At 50.9% G+C, this 15298-nt stretch overlaps 1 pseudogene; it reads right to left on the bottom strand.

Annotated features, from left to right (window-relative positions):
• Positions 1 to 6469: 6469 nt before the first annotated feature.
• Positions 6470 to 8718, bottom strand: LOC109778091 (uncharacterized; annotated as a pseudogene).
• Positions 8719 to 15298: the final 6580 nt, after the last annotated feature.

The following is a 15298-nucleotide window of genomic DNA, read 5'->3' as shown; positions in this document are numbered from 1 at the left end:
CGCCGCGCCGAGGATCGACGTGAGACGTCCCGTCCCTCTCCCGATGCCGTTCGCCGGGAAGAAGAGCTCCCGCGTGAGCTGCGGGAACCCCGCGATGGCCGCCGCGATGATCGTCGCTCCCCGGCCCGCCGCGACTCCCGGGGCCGGTCCCGCTCCCCCCGTCCGGCAACTTCTGGGGACTGGCGGTCGCGACGACGCACGCCGTCCCCGGCCCCGCGACGTGGCCTTAGCCCATCCCCGTCCCTGGCGGTGCGCCCCCCGTCTCCCCGTGCCCAAGCCCCATCGTCCGCCCCTGCTCGGAAGTACGTGCCGCCCCATGCCTCTGGCCCCTCTGCTCCTACCGTTGCTGCCATCCCGGGCGGCGCCCCTTCCCACAGCCGCCAAGGCCCCGCCAAGAAGAAGAAGCGTCGTGGCCAGGGTCGTGGCAACCCAGCCATGCTCCCCCATCGGCCCCGGGCACCTTCTCCGCCCCGGGCCCCGTCTCCAACCTTCCTCGCCCCCCTTACTTCAATTGCGGGGTGGCGGGCCACTCGCAAGTCAACTGCGTCAACCCCCAGTGCTGCTACCTCTGCAAGGACCCCAGGCATCCCGCCCTCCTATGCCCAGATCGACCGCTGACGTCGGAGCTCATGATGTACGGCCACGGTATCGAGGGGCTGGACTTCTTCCACCTCGAGGTCCCCGACATCCCACCTCCCACCCCCTCCCTTCAGGTGGTCGTCACTGTGGTCGACGGGGTGGCCTCACCGGAGATGATTGAGGCCGAGCTCAACCACCTCTACCATCGCCAGTGGGACTGGGTGGTCACTCCTACCACCGGTCACATCTTCACAGTGGTCTTCCCCGACACCGTCAGCTACGGCTACGCCACCCGTAGTGGCCGGATCACCCTCGCCCTCAACCAGCTCGTCATGGACATCACCGAGCTGGTCCTCGATGCCAAGGCAGTGGCCATCCTGGATACCGCCTGGATCCTCATGGTCGGTCTTCCCAACATCGCCCGGTCTGAGCTCGTCATCCGCCAGATGTCCAGGATTCTGGGCAAGGTGGTGGTGGTGGACGACCTCTCCCTCCGCAAGGAGGAGGAGGTCCGGGTCAAGGTCAAGTGCTTAGACTCCTCCAAGCTCCGTGACACCGTTCGCGTGTTCTTCAACGACCAGGGCTTCGACCTCCAGATCACCCCGAAGCCTCCCAACCACGTTGGTCGTCCCCGCTTCGTCGACGATGGCCTTCCCGGTGACAACCCGGAGGCCGACGGGGACTACCACGGCCGCCACCGCCCCCGCTCCCGCCGGTCGGAGGACGATGAGGGATTGGATGACTCGCACTCCCGTTCGCAGTCCCGCTCTCCTTCGCCTCTGGCCGCCGATGGCATGGGTGCCCGGCCGCTCCTGGCCTGCTCCTGGATGCTCCATCCGGCTCGGTGGCCGAGTCTTCGGACGCCAGCGGCACTTCCAGTGTGGGCCTGGTCGTCTGCCCTACCTCCTCCTCGCGCTCCCCCACTCCCCCTGCTCCCGTCGGGCCGACCCTGGAGACGGTGCCCCCCTGGCTGCGTCGCTGGCCCCCGGCCTATCCTCGCCAGTCGGGGGAGGCGGCCACTCTGGCTCCCTCCCCTGGCGCTTCGCTCACAGCCGCCCCGACGGGCCCTCTCTGCGCCCCTCCACTGGCGGCGAGTCTCGTTGCCGTCGTGCCAACCCCGGCTGCGGCCATTCCACCTGCGGCTCCCCCCGTGGCCGTCCTGCCACCTCCTGTCGAGACCCCGCCACCGCCCCCGATGCTGCTGGTGGACCGGGCTCCGCCCGTCGACGCCCCTGCGCCACCTCCGACGTGTTCGACTCCGACTTCACTCCGATGCTCCTCGGCTGCGCTAGGCCACTTCTCCTGCTCCCTCCTACGGCGGACCCCGGTACGGATGAGGAGACCCGGGTGACCACCCCCTTGGCCGCCTAGCCTCCTCCTCCGCGGTCTGCGGCCTACTCCCGCCGCGGCCGGCCAGCCTCCTCTCCGGTGACAGCCTCCCGCCGGAGTGCTGGGCTTGATGCTACGCGCCCCGAGGGCAGCCCGGCGCTGCCCATCCACGAGCGGGCGGAGCTCCGGGCGGCTGCCCGGAACCTGGAGCCAGGTACGCCTGCAGTCCCCCCCTCGGCATCTAGTGGGAGCTCTGGCCATTCCGGTGGCATCCTGTTAGGCGTGAAGGATGCCACCTTCAAGGTGGGCAGTATGGACCGGGGCTAGTTCTTTGTTAGCCTGGAACTTTTCGAACGCGCTCTGAACTTCAAGTGGGAGGTTATTATCGTCTACGGCCCTGCAGACCATAGTCGGTCTGCCTCCTTCCTCGAGGAGCTCCACCGGAAGGTTTCGGCTGCTTCGCTTCCGGTGATAGTTGGGGGTGATTTTAACCTCCTGCATTTCGCGAAAGACAAGAGCAATTCACATGTCAACTTTGCACGTATGCAAATGTTCAATGACTGCATTGCTGGCCTTGGTCTCCGTGAAATAGATAGGGTCAGTGCCAGGTTCACCTGGACCAACCGTCAAGCTGCCCTGACCCAGTCCGTCCTGGACCGGGTCCTAGTCTCCCCGGAATGGGACCTCCATTGCTCGCTAGCCTCCCTCTGGGCCATTACTCGGATTGGTTCTGACCACGTTCCCCTCCTCCTATCCTCCGCCGACGAGCGCCCCCTGATCCCTCGCCGATTTCGGTTTGAGACATTCTGGTTGTCCCAAACTGGCTTGGTTGAGGCTGTTGGTGCCCGTTGGGCGGAGTCCCGCGCCCAACCTCAGTCTCAGTCTCGTCCCCCCTCCGCCATCGACTCGTGGCATTTCTGTGCCAAGCGAGGCCGACAGTTCATGAAGGGATGGGGCGCCAACCTGGGGCGCGACCTCCGCGAGTGCAAGAAGGCCCTGCTGACTGCTATCCAGGCCCTGGACTTGCGCGCCGACGCGACAGGCCTCTCTCCTAAGTAGTGGCTTTCCCGTTACGACTTGGAAGACCAACTTTCTATCATCTACTCCGATAAGGAGGCCTATTGGCATTTGCGCGGTGCCCAGAAATGGGTGTTGAAGGGCGATGCAAACACGGCATACTTCCAGGCCATAGCGAATGGTCGACGTAGACGCGACACCATCCCCCTCCTCTGGGATGGCCCGACTCTCCTGCAGTCCCGGCGAGACATTAGATCCCATGTCGACGGGTTCTATAGATCCCTGTTCGCAACCGCTCCTCGGAGCGGCTTATCTCTGGCCCAGGACTGTTGGACCGGCCGCCAGCTTGTCACCGATGCGGAGAACGCGGCCCGTACGGACCTCTTATCCGAGGGCGAGGTCTGGGCCGCCATCAAAGGCATGAACCCTACCTCGGCCCCGGGTCCGGATGGTCTCCCGGTTAAATTCTTCCAAGCCTTCTGGAATGTGATCAAACCGGAGGTCATGGCCATCTTTGACGAGTTCTACATTGGGTCAATTGACCTCGGGCGCCTGAACTATGGGACTATTTCTCTAATCCCCAAGGTGCCTGGGGCGTCCGACATCCGCCAGTTTCGCCCGATCATGGTGATAAATGTGATCATCCGGATTCTGGCAAAACGGTTCGCCAATAGGGTGACCCTGCTTGCGGACCACATTACCCACCCCAACCAATCTGCCTTCATCCAAGGCCAATATATTCTGGATGGGGTGCTAGTCCTTCATGAAGTCCTCCATGAGATCCGCTCCAAACACCTCAAGGCGGTCTTCCTGAAGATCGATTTCCATAAGGCCTATGACACTATTAGCTGGCCCTTCCTTTGGGAAGTTCTGCTCCGGAAAGGCTTTGATGACCATTGGATCACCAGAGTGATGCAGATGGTTTCTTGTGGTCGCACTGCCGTGAACATCAATGGGGAGATTGGCCCCTACTTCCCCACTCTTTGTGGGGTGAGACAAGGCGACCCTTTCTCCCCGTTCTTGTTCAGTATGGTGGTGGACGTGCTTGCAGCCATCCTGGACAAGGCTAAGGTTGCGCGCCATATTCGTGGGATCACCCCCCACCTGGTCGGTCGCTCCGGCATCTCCCTGCTCCAGTACGCCGATGACACCATCATCATGGTCGAAGGCTTGGATGCAGACATCGCTAACCTTAAGTTCCTCCTTCTCTGCTTCCAACAAATGTCTGGCCTCAAGATCAATTTCGACAAGAGTGATGTGATGGTGATGGGCTACTCTCCGGCAGAGGCCCGCGACATTGCCAACCGCCTTAATTGCCGCCTGGGCTCCTTCCCCACAACCTACTTGGGAACACCCATTAGTGACTCTCGGCTTACCGTTGCTGACTTGCGTCCGACCGTGGCCAAGTTGCAAACACGCATTGAGCCTTGGCAGGGTAGGTGGCTGTCGAAGGCGGCTCGGACGATTCTCATCAACTCCTCCCTCTCTAGTCTCCTCTTGTTCCTCATGAGCTTCTACAGCCTTCACGAGACTCTCCACCATGAGATCGCCAAAGTCCAATCTCACTTCTATTGGGCCGGTGACAACAATAAACAGAAGTACCACATGGTTAGTTGGCCCGACATCTGCAAGCCCCGGGAACAAGGAGGCCTCGGTATCATGTGCTCGAAGTGCATGAATATTGCCCTCCTTTCTCGCTGGCTCTGGCGCATCTCGCAAGGGCACGGCGGGCTGTGGTTAGACATCATCCAGAACAAGTACCTGCGTGGCCAACCACTGGCCTTCTGTCAACGGTCTGGTGGATCCCAGTTCTGGTAGTCAGTCTTACAACTGCTCCCCGTTCTCCGCATTGGGACTTCCATATCGGTCGGATCAGGATCTGCGACTTTGTTCTGGTTTGACCGATGGGCGGGAGACACCCCTTCGCGGCTCGTTTCCCCGACCTCTTCTCCATCGCTATCGCCCCCTCGATCTCAGTTGAACGGGCCCTTATTGACTTAGGGGGCCTCCGGAAGCCGCCACCTGGTAGGAGCTGCTTGATTGCGTCGCTCTCCATGAGCCGGCTGTTGATGCTGGCCCGGATGAGGTCCGGTGGCGTCTTGACCCTTCTGGCCAATTCTCCACCAAGTCCCTGTATTCGGCCATTGCCCCCTCCTCCGCCCCTCCCCCCTCCCAGCGGTGTGGACCATTCGCCTGCCTCTGAAAATCCGGATCTTCATGTGGCAATGGATCCGCGGATGGCTCCCGTCTGGGGTGGAGGTCCGCAAATGCAATGGTCCTGGCTCCGGACTTTGCCCGCTCTGTGGTACCCCCGAAGATTCGAACCACATCTTATTCTCCTGCGTGTCTGCTCAATTCGTTTGGAACTGTTTTAGAGATGTTGTGGGTGGTGTTTGGTGCCACACCAACTTCCCCGACCTCTTCGCCGAACTCCAGACTTCCCCCCTGCCCTCTCGCCACATTAGGTGGCTTGAGATTGGGGCTCTCGCGTGGACCCTCTGGACAATTCGTAATAAGCTTGTGATTCAGCGCACTCCACTTCGACGGGCTACTGACGCTCTCTTTAAACTTTCTGGTTACTTGTAGCTTTGGCGGCCGCTTAGCCGCCCTGGGACGCCATCTCCGCCTTCATCGCCGACCTTCGCTCGATGGCCATCCGTCTATCGCCGCCGCCCCCGCCGCCTCCTTCAGAGCCAGATTAGACGCCTGGCTTGCTCTCCGGCTTCAGCCTTTCCTTGTTTATGTTGTTTTTTGGGCTTGTTGAGCTGTGCCCTCAGCAGAACCTCTGTACCTCTTGTTGTGTGACTTGGGTGTGTGTGTCCTGGACTAGTCCGTGTATGTGTGCTCTTGGCGTTTTGCTTTACTTATAAAGCGGGGCGAAAACCTTTTTGGTAATTATTCTTTTTTCCATGGATTGTTGCAATCCAGACGGTAGCATTTCAGGAAGCACGTGTGTTGATGGAGAATGTCAGGTGGTTATCCCACAGACAATGATCTTGGCAGGGATATGGACGCCCTTTGCTTTTCTTTAAAGCCTTCTTAAGGCATTTGTATTATTTACATGTCTAAGGTATATTTGCTTCCGTTGTATGAGTTGTATTTTGGTCAAAAGGCCCTTGTTGTATTCATTCGTTAAATTTGACTCTCCGGAGTTGTTGTATTTATCTATGTTGTTGTTGCAGATTCTTTCGTGACTTGTGTTGTGATACTGACCGTTCCACCTAGATGGCATGCACGGTCTACATGTACATCGTGTGAAGGTGGCGCCTTAGGATCGATATTATGTAGAGGCTAGCCGAGGTTGTTAGGTCTGCATAGTGCCGGTCCGGGGTGATATATGGCCTACCCTCAAGCTTGAAATCCCCTTGATTAATAGCCCTATGTGAAGCTCCTACGCTGATCTGATATAGCATCAAAATTAGGGCCTAATTCATCTCGCAATCAATCTTGGCCCCTCTTTAATTTTGTTCTGCTCGTGTACCCTTGCACTCCACCACCCAGAACTCATATATGACAAATTACACTTCTGTGAGACTGCACCACATTATGCATCAGATATATTATCTAGAATAAAGCTTGACTTTTGGTAGTCAGACTATGGCTCGTAAATTAGGACAGAAGGAATAACAACAACAAGGGGGCACAACAATAGCTTCAAGCTTAATTCACATAGCAAAGACTGGGAGGTAATAGCTTACCATCCTGCTCTGCCTGGTATGATGATTCATTGTTCTTGGGAAAAAGTTGATCAGCGGAATGATCTGTTTGCATGAACTCAGTAACTGTTACGGGGACCTGAAACTGAGTATCAACACCATGACTAGCAGCTCCCATCTCTGAACCACCAGGCCTAGCAACAAATCTCGGTGTGAGCTTAAACGCCCAAACATACATCCCTGCAAGTTTCCAACCTCTGTCTTGTGCACAGCTCGATTTACATAGCCAGAAGTTTCCTGATAAAGCGCAAGGCCAGGATATACAACAATATCATGTGGACCAAGGTCCCCATCAACAAGAATCCAGCGTCCATGAAAGTCCTTGATATATAAGCCTGACCTATCTGACTTAACTAGTGTAAGCAAAGTCTTGTCGATCTGTTGCTCCTGCTCAGAAAACATGAGCAATTGACTGTCATCATGAGAAGCAATACCATGCTGCTGTGCTTCTTCAAATGATGGCCTCGAATGGCCACATGCTGAAAGAACAGAGGACGACACTTCCTGGCTTCTCAATGGCATGTTGTCGAATATCTCAGTAAACACACAACTACGGAGATTCAGTGAGAAGCTAACCGCATCCAAGATATCTCGGCAAACTTTCCCAAGCATTGAAAATATGTCGGGCAGCCCAGACGGGGACAATTCCATTGCGCCACCATGCTCTCTGATAGTAACACCAGGCTTATAATCATACATTTCCAGCCACATTTGAGGATCTGCATAGTAACCAGATGTCTTCCACTCGCGGGCGTCATCCGAATGGACAACATCGCCCACCGAATCATACACTCGCTGGTGGAAGAAGAGGCGAGCGGAGACCAGACCAGACCTTAAGAGGGCAGCATCGGCTGGAGGCAGCTGGATGATGGCTGCCGAGTACTGAGCCAGCGACTGCATCAGTGTCGATACGCATATCTTTTAGCTGTCGGAAGCGAGGCCCTCGACCGCCGCGAGATCGCCGAGGCGCACGCTGCCGAGAGACGGGAGAATGTCCCCTCCCGCGTCATCCATTGATGGAGATGGTTCTTGAATCTTGATTTCCAGGGGAAGTCTCAGCGCGGGCGTGGAGGTTCAACTGAATCCCCCTAAAAGATTCATGGAATATAAACTGCGGCGACTCTTGTGGGGTCAACTGAAATCGATCTTGCGCGCTGAAGAACACTAGCGTAATCGGTGGAGAGCTCGATTAGATTTGGATTTGATTGCTGCAAGCAACATAAAAACAGAACTGATACCCGAGAACGAAGAATGTCATTACAGCATTCCATCGGATCAAAGATAGGGTTCCTCACCATCATCACCAGTAAAAGAAGAAACATATCAAAGTTGGGATCATTCGCTTCTTCACTCTACGCCTGCGAGAAGGCTCGGGTGCAGAAGGGAGTCTGGCATGTTGTCTCGTCTCCCGTCGCCGGCGGAGAGATCGCCGGGTGACGAGGCTCACGAAATTGTGAGGAAGGACTGAGACTGAGAAGTGAATAATAACCAGCTAATTTACGTATTTTGATGGTTCAACACTAATTATATCTCCATCTAAAAAACACTAATTATATCTGATTTATGCCTTACACTTACCATATTTTATATTTTGATAAGATTTAATTTTAATTTGTGTATGGGTAGAGGATACAAGGAAAGTTTTGGTTTAATCAAGGTTTTGATAAGATTTGATTTGAATATTTGTAGGGGAAGGAAAGGAAAATTTCAATTTAGTTATGATTTTGCTAAGATTTATTTGTGATTTGATTGAGTTAACGCATGACGTGATTTTGGGAGCATAGCGATTTGGTTAGATTATTCTAAATTACTCTATTTACGTCGGTTTAACTTTAGAGAAAAGTATGTTTTGATCCCTTATATTCAGCAAAAGTATACATTTGGTCCCTCAAAAAATTTCGGGAGACATTTCGTCCCTCATGTCTCAAAATCGGACACAATTAGTCCAAAACAAGAAACAGAGTGGTATTGGGCTGACGTCTCCCGGTTTTCCCTCAAACATCCCATGTTGACTGCCATGTGTTGCTGGGCCCGCTCGAACCTCAGCTCCTAGTCTCTCACTTCGAAGCCAAAGAGAAAAAAACTCATCCCCTCGTCGACTCCCGTTCCCACATCGCCGCTAACACCCACCACTTCGTCTCCTACCCCTCTCCTCACAGATCAGGCCGCTGCCAAATCCGCCTCACACCCCCACTGCACCTACGGCGACCCTTTCTCCTCACACGACCACCTATGACATTGCCACCTACGTCGGTTGATTCCTCTGGCCGCCGATGACGCGCGTCACGCTCCCTCCACTGCTTCCTTCCCCAAGCTAGATCTGCTGCTCCCGGCCTCTAGTGCGACCATGGCTGGGATTTTGGGCACGACTCCGGTGACCTTGGGTGCTCCTCGCCGGCGCCTACGGTGCCCCATCTCGCGGCTGCAGCAATGCTCTTGACAAAGCAGATGAGGCGGGTGACGACGTGGCCGTGCGCATTGAGGACAACTCCGGCCACCACGACTATGGTGCGAGACAGGGCATGGCGAGGCGGAGCTCGCCGCTAGATCTGAACGTGTGGCTAGGTGGGGGTGGCGCGTCGCTCTGGATCTCGTCAAAATCCGGCACGCCCCGTGTGAGGGAGTCCTGGACTAAGGGGTCCTAGGGCTGCTTCCTATCTCTTATGGGTCGGATAGGTGGGCCGCTCTGCAACTACTAGAAGGCTGAGCTATAAGGCGACTCCGTGTCCGGACAAGAAACCTTCGAAGCCTTGGTGTGTCCTCCAAGTCAAGATAGGAGAATCGGCATGTTTATCCCTTTATTGTAACCGACCATGTGTGACCCTAGTACCCCTGGTGTCTATATAAACCAGAGGGTTTAGTGGAACCATCATCCTACTTACCTAGGGTTTAGTTCATCTGATCTCGTGGTAGATCGACTGCGTAACCATCCTATACGCATCAATACAATCAAGCAAGAAGGAGGGTTTTACCTCTTCGAGAGGGCCCAAACCTGGGTAAATACTGTCCCTGTGTCTCCTGTACCCCATTGATACAAGATCCACAGCTCGGAACCCCCTACTCGAGATCCGCCGGTTTTGACACTGACATTGGTGCTTTCATTGAGAGTTCCGATGTGGGATCGCCGAAGGATCGATGGCTCGCCTAGTCATCGGAGATGGCATCCGCATCGGGGACATCTTTGTTCCCAGCCAGCACTTCGCGTTCGGCGGCATCGTTTGCACGGCAACTCGGCCGGCCACCTCGACCAGGTCGACAGCTTTGCCCTGAGCATCAAATCAGGTTCGGCAAATTAGAGTACGTCGTTGATGCTCGGGGCGATCTGATCTTCACCGAGTTGTCAGCGCCTGAAGAACCCGAAAACCCTGAAGGTTTGACTTTGAACTCTCTTTCCGACCCTATCCCTACCCTTACCTCGGATCCGGCTTCAAGCCCGAATATGACTTTAGCATCCGAAGACCAGGAGTCAATCCTGGCTGGACTCGCCCCTCACATCACCATACTGGAGGTTGGCTCCGAAGAAATCCCACCGATCCGGCTAGTCTCTCCCTATTAAGCGAGATGCTAGATCGGATCCAGACGCTGAATATTACGGATGACCTGTCCTCGACCTTGATGACCCACAAGTATACGGGAACGATCGTAGTCCTTTTGATAAGTAAGAGTGTCGAACCCAACGAAGAGCAGAAGGAAATGACAAGTGGTTTTCAGTAAGGTATTCTCTGCAAGCACTGAAATTATAAGTAACGAGTAGTTTGATAGCAAGATAATTTTTAATGAGCAAGTAACGGTAATGGTAACAAAAGTGCAGCAAGGTTGCCCAATCATTTTGAGGCAAAGGACAGGCCAAAATGTTCTGTTGTGATAAGCAAAGCGTTCTTGAGGGTACACCGGAATTTCATCTAGTCACTTTCATCATGTTGGTTTGATTTGTGTTCGCTACTTTGATAATTTGATATGTGGGTGGACCGGTGCTTAGGTGATGTTCTTACTTGAACAAACCTCCTACTTATGATTAACCCCCTCGCAAGCATCCGCAACTATGAGAGAAGTATTAAGAATAAATTCTAACCATAGCATTAAACTTTTGGATCCAAACCAGTCCCTTACGGAATAGCGCATAAACTAGGGTTTAAGCTTCTGTCACTCTCGCAACCCATCATCTAATAACTACTCCACAATGCATTCCCTTAGGCCCAAATATGGTGAAGTGTCATGTAGTCGACGTTCACACGACACCACTAAGGGAATCACAACATACATACCATCAAAATATCGAACACATATCAAGTTCACATGATTACTTGAAACAAGATTTCTCCCGTGACCTCAAGAACAAAAGTAACTACTCACAAATGATAATCATGCTCAAGATCAGAGGGGTATTAAATAGCATAATGGATCTGAACATATAATCTTCCACCAAATAAACCATATGGTAATCAACTACAAGATGTAATCAACACTACTAGTCATCCACAAGCACCGATCTATAGTTCCGGTACAAAGATTGAACACAAGAGATGAACTAGGGATTGAGTGGAGATGGTGTTGTTGAAGATGTTGATGGAGATTTCCCTTTCCAAGATGGGAGAGTTGTTCATGATGATGATGACGATGATTTCCCCCTCCAGGAGGGAAGTTCCCCCAGAGGAATCGCTTCGCCGGACGGAAAAATTGCTCGTGCCCAAGTTCCGCCTCGAGACGGCGGCGCTTCGTCCTAAAAGTCCTCCCCTTATTTTTTTCTAGGTCAAAATGCCTTATATACAAGAAGAGGGGCACCAGAGGTGGGGCGAGTAGGCCACAACCCACCAGGGCGCACCTGGGCTCCCTAGCGCAACCAGATTGGTTGTGCCCACCTGGTGGGGCCCCTTGCTACTTCTTGAGCTTGCGTTGATTTTTCCCTTGAAGAGGAAAGGGTGATGCAGCAAAGTAGAGTAAGTATTTCCCTCTGTTTGAGAACCAAGGTATCAATCCAGTAGGAGACAATGCGCAAGTCATCGAATACCTGCACAAGCAATCAAACAACTTGCACCCAACGTGATAAAGGGGTTGTCAATCCCTTCACGGTTATTTGCAAAGGTGAGATATGATAGAGATAGATAAACGGTAAAGTAAATATTTTTGGTTTATAGATCGGAAAGTAAAAGATTGCAAAAATAGTAAATACGAAACTAATATTGTAGATCGGAAACTTGTATGATGGAAAAAAGACCCGCGGGCCATTGGTTTCACTAGAGGCTTCTCTCAAGATAGAAAATATTATGGTGGGTGAACAAATTAGTAGCAAGCAATTGATAGAAGAGCGCATAATTATGATGATATCTAAGTCAATGATCATGAATATAGGTATCACATCCGTGTCAAGTAGATCGAAACGATTCTGCATCTACTACTATTACTCCACACATCGACCGCTATCCAGCATGCATCTAGGGTATTAAGTTCATAAAGAACGGAGTAACGCATTTAGCAAGATGACATGATGTAGAGGAACTAACTCAGACAATATGGTGAAAACCCCATCTTTTTATCCTCGATGGCAACAATACAATACGTGCCTGGCTGCCCCTACTGTCACTGGGAAAGGACACCGCAAGACTGAACCCAAACCTAACCACTTCTCCCATTGCAAGAAAAACCAATCTAGTTGGCCAAACCAAACCGATAGTTCGAAGAGAATTACAAAGATATCAAATCATGCATAAAAGAATTCAGAGGAGATTCAAATAATATTCATAGATAAGCTGATCATAAATCCACAATTCATAGGATCTGGGCAAACACACCGCAAAAGAGTATTACATCGAATAGATCTCCAAGAACATCGAGGAGAAAATGGTATTGAGAATCAAAGAGAGAGAAGAAGCCATCTAGCTACTAGCTATGGACCCGTAGGTCTGTGGTAAACTACTCACGATTCATCGGAAGGGCAATAGGGTTGATGTAGAAGCCCTCCGGGATCGAATACCCCGACAGGGTGCTAGAAAAGGTCCCTAGATGGGATCTCACGGGTACAGAAGGTTGCATCGGTGGAAAAGTGTTTTTGTGGACTCCTTTGTTGGTTTTGGGATATTTGGGAATATATAGGCGGAAGAAATAGGTCGGTGGAGTCACGAGGAGCCCGCAAGGGTGGGGGCGCACCCTCCTTCCTTGTGGCCGCCTCGTGGCTTCTCTGACTTGTACTCCAAGTCCTTTGGATGTCTTCTGGTCCGAGAAAAATCATCGTGAAAGTTTTATTGCGTTTGGACTCCGTTTGGTATTCCTTTTCTAAGAAACTCAAAAACAGGGAAAAAACAGGAACTGCCACTGGGCTATAGGTTAATAGGTTAGTCCCAAAAATAATATTAAATAGCATATTAATGCACATAAAACATCCAAAACAGATAATATAATAGCATGGAACAATCAAATATTGTAGATACGTTGGAGATGTATCAAGCATCCCCAAGCTTAATTCCTGCTCGTCCTCGAGTAGGTAAATGATAAAAACAAATTTTTTGATGTGGAATTCTACCTAACATATTTATCCATGTAATTTCTTTATTGTGGCATGAATGTTCAGATGTGTGTGATTCAAAACAAAAGTTTAATATTGACATGAAAACAATAATACTTCAAGCATACTAACAAGGTGATTATGTCTTCTCAAAATAACATGGCCAAAAAAGCTTATCCCTACAAAATCATATAGTCTGGCTATGCTCCATCTTCATCACACAAAATATTTAGATCATGCACAACCACGATGACAAGCCAAGCAATTGTTTCATACTTTGATGTTCTCAAACCTTTTCAACTTTCACGCAATACATGAGCGTGAGCCATGGACATAGCACTAGAGGTGGAATAGACGGTGGTTGTGGAGAAGACAAAAAGAAGGAGATAGTCTCACATCACCTAGGCGTATCAACGGGCTATGGAGATGCACATCAATAGATATCAATGTGAGTGAGTAGGGATTGCCATGTAATGATGCACTTAGAGCTATAAGTTTATGAAAGCTCAAAAGGAAACTAAGTGGGTGTGCATCCAACTCGCTTGCTCACGAAGACCTAGGGCAATTTGAGGAAGCCCATCATTGGAATATACAAGCCAAGTTCTATAATGAAAAATTCCCACTAGTATATGAAAGTGACAATGTAGGAGACTCTCTATCATGAAGATCATCGTGCTACTTTGAAGCACAAGTGTGGTAAAAGGATAGTAACGTTGCCCATTCTCTCTTTTCTCTCATTTTTTTATTTGGGCCTTCTCTCATTTTTAGCCTTTTTTCGTCCGGAGTCTCATCCTGACTTGTGGGGGAATCATAGTCTCCATCATCCTTTCCTCACATGGGACAATGCTCTAGTAATGAAGATCGTCACACTTTTATTTACTTACAACTCAAGAATTACAACTCAATGCTTAGGACAAAATATGACTCTATATGAATGCCTCCGACGGTATACCGGGATGTGCAATGAATCAGGAGTGACATGTATGAAAGAATTATGAATTGTGGCTTTGCAACAAATACGATGTCAACTACATGATCATGCAAAGCAATATGACAATGCTGGAGCGTGTCATAATAAACGGAATAGTGGAAAGTTGCATGGAAATATATCTCGGAATGGCTATGGAAATGCCATAATAGGCAGGTATGGTGGCTGTTTTGAGAAGGTATATGGTGGGTTTATGGCACCGGCGAAAGTTGCGCGGTACTAGAGAGGCTAGCAATGGTGGAAGGGTGAGAGTGCGTATAATCCATTGTGACACCCAAGTTTTTATTTGGATTTTTCAAAAAGATTTTATTTGACTTGAGGGGAGTGATTTAAATTTTTCTTCAAGAGAACTCTCCCTCTCATATATTTTTCTTTATGGCAAAAGTTTTGTTTGGATTCACCCAAGATCTGCCTTTGGTCTTGGGAATTCTTGCTTTTCATTTGGACTCAAGACAAAATGTTTTCATTTGGGAAAATAACTTTTGAAAATCTTTTTGAAATTTGCACTATGGCTTTTGGAAAGTCCTTTGCCACTTTCAACAATCCCTTCTTGCCATGGCATTAGTGCAAATCCTCTCTTCTAACCATTTCCTCACCTTTGGATCATGATTTGCATCAAATCCAGCAAGTTGAACCTCCCCATATGATTATTTCCATTCAAATTCTATTCAAATAAAATTCTGCCTTCTTTTCTAGCACTTGGAGATTTACAAAGGAACTCCACTTTCTGTCTTGATTTTTGCCACCAAACCTTTTTCCCCTCCTAGTCCTTTGAACCCTCAACCTAGAACCATGAAGATCCACTGGTCTTCAGTTCAAAATTTTCAAACTACATCTGCTGCAAGTTTGGACCAAATTTGCCAAATTTGGTGAAATTCATTCAAAACCTTCTCCAAAAATTCCAAGTAAAATCAGGCAGCCTCTGGGTGCATTGAGTGGTCATCTCACCAAGTTACAACTCCAGAAAAATTCATCTCATTGCAAAAACCTTCTGTCAAGCACCTGCAGTGCACTGTCTTTGTCACTTTCAGAAAGTTCAGAGAACACTGCAGTGGCTTGCTGTCGTTTTCTTCAGAGAAGGACGTCGATCTCGCCAGTGCCACCGCGTCGCCTTGCTCCTCGTCCCCGCCCTCTTGTTCCTGCACCGCACGAACGCCTGGCGCCTTGCGG

The sequence above is a fragment of the Aegilops tauschii genome, chromosome 2 (genome assembly GCF_002575655.3).
Source record: "Aegilops tauschii subsp. strangulata cultivar AL8/78 chromosome 2, Aet v6.0, whole genome shotgun sequence".
Classification (NCBI taxonomy): Eukaryota; Viridiplantae; Streptophyta; class Magnoliopsida; order Poales; family Poaceae; genus Aegilops; species Aegilops tauschii.
The sequence above is the reverse complement of the archived record's forward strand: the minus strand, read 5'-3'. Positions and strand labels throughout refer to the sequence as shown.